This window comes from Sinocyclocheilus rhinocerous, unplaced genomic scaffold (assembly GCF_001515625.1).
Source record: "Sinocyclocheilus rhinocerous isolate Xijiao unplaced genomic scaffold, SAMN03320098_v1.1 scaffold1223, whole genome shotgun sequence".
Taxonomy (NCBI): domain Eukaryota; kingdom Metazoa; phylum Chordata; class Actinopteri; order Cypriniformes; family Cyprinidae; genus Sinocyclocheilus; species Sinocyclocheilus rhinocerous.
This window is the reverse complement of record NW_015641045.1, coordinates 1,022,312-1,024,217: the sequence shown is the minus strand read 5'-3', so window position 1 is coordinate 1,024,217 and position 1,906 is coordinate 1,022,312. Positions and strand designations below refer to the sequence as shown.

The 1,906-nt window shown below is 34.5% G+C and overlaps 1 protein-coding gene across 1 annotated transcript in view; it reads left to right on the top strand.

The window, feature by feature from the left end:
* The window catches only part of LOC107754419 (homeobox protein cut-like 2), a gene marked incomplete at its 5' end in the record, with an annotated part of 33,653 nt that overhangs the window by 7,277 nt on the left and 24,470 nt on the right, over positions 1-1,906 (top strand). The gene's annotated exons all lie outside the window — the stretch shown is intronic.

Genomic DNA, 1,906 nt, shown 5'->3' with positions numbered 1-1,906 from the left:
TCATTCAGTTCTGATCAAGATGACATTTCATTTTCTGCTCTGCTGACAGACTTCTGCTCGGTTCTCGTTCAGCAGCCGCCGGTGATACGATTGCGTTGACGATCTCGACTCAGACAGGCGGCAGACGGAGAAACTCAAAGGCCTGTGCGGCTGGCGAGTGCTCTGAACGGTCCTCTCCTCAGACTAAACTTCTCTGATTGTGCTCTTAAAGTGAATCTCATCTAATTGAGAAAGGTATCTTTGTTTAGCGCAACCTCAGAGCCTCACATGTTTAATCAATCTTTCACTCCTCTTTATTCCGCTGCCTCTCCACCTTTTGAAAATCAACTCCCTGATGGCTGAGAGGAAACTGTTGAACTTCAAACAAACCTTATGAATAATCTCGCTGAGACGCTATTCAAATGAGAGTTCTCTGATTGTGCTGAGCGCGCGCGTGTGTGTGGGCATGTTGGGATACGCTGATGCCGAACGCAGCGCTAGATAAGACTCACTCGACTCTAATGACAGCAAACCTTGCATTTTACTGACTTCAGTGACTCCCTTAAGAACTTCTGAACTTGTGTTCATTTATTTATTTCTTCTGTTTGAGCCTTACGAGGTTTCTCTGGAGAAAAGGACACTTTTTAGGCAGATGCATGTGTAAATACTGGAGTAGCTCGTTCTTTGCATTTGGAGGTTTTTGGTATTGTTTCTGCACTGTGATGTAAATGCCAATGCATTTAGCAGTGTGTAATATTCTGAAATTCAGTGATGGTGCAAGAAACACTGACTTCACATCTTTCTATTGCATCATCTTCACTTGCTGCACTCAACAAGCATGCATCACAACCAGCGTAGTCTGATTAACCAATCTTGGAAGGCTGTTTTTATTATTGAATCACTCAAGTTCCCGGTTTGAATCAGTCTGATGAATCGTTCGCATAATTAACTTTTTTGCTGAATTCATAAATGACTCACTGAAGTCTTTCCTTTCAGTCGTGTCACACTAAAAATCAAGCTGGAAATCTTACTTACTGTGGTCTGTATGTTTAAGATTTGTGAGACTTCAGTGACTTTACTTACACATGACAACATACAAAGTTTGAAATACATTTTTCGAAATGTATACATTTGATTAAAATTGTAAAAAATAGTACAAACATTTACATGTATGTATGTAATCTAATATTCTAAAATGTATAATTATAATATTTTCATATATGTACATAATCTAATATTATATCATATATAATTCTGTAATATTGTACATATATTACATAAAATTCCACTAAAATAAACAGTAGGCTATTTTGTAGTTAGCACTTTTAGCATTTTTTCTTTTAATTAAAAGTAATTGAATATTCATTTACACTACAAACATTATTAAACACAAAATATTATTTATATTCATAAACACACTATTCTAGTTTTTATTAATATTTTGAATTAGTTTTTTTTTCAATTCTTAGTTCTTATTTGAATATTTTACCTTTTAAAGTCAAGTCAAGTCACCTTTATTTATATAGCGCTTTTAACAATACAGATTGTGTCAAAGCAACTGTACAGCATTAATTAGGAAAATATTGTGTCAATAATGCAAAGTGATGGTAGTAAACACTCAATTTTCAGTTAAAGGCAGATCATCATTGAATTCAGTGATGTCATCATCAGTTCAGTCTGGTCTGGATACAGACTGGATCTGGGTGGCTACAGTGACCTCGGAATAAGAGAGAAACAGACTAATATTAGCGTAGATGCCATTCTTCTAGCGATGTAGCAAGTACATCGGGTGTTAAAGGTTTAGTCATTTTTGTTTTTGTTGTGTTTGTTAACAAAAGCGTGTGTTTTTGTTATTTTAATTAGTTTTTTTTTTTTTAAACGTGTGTATATATATATATATACATATATATATATATATATATATATA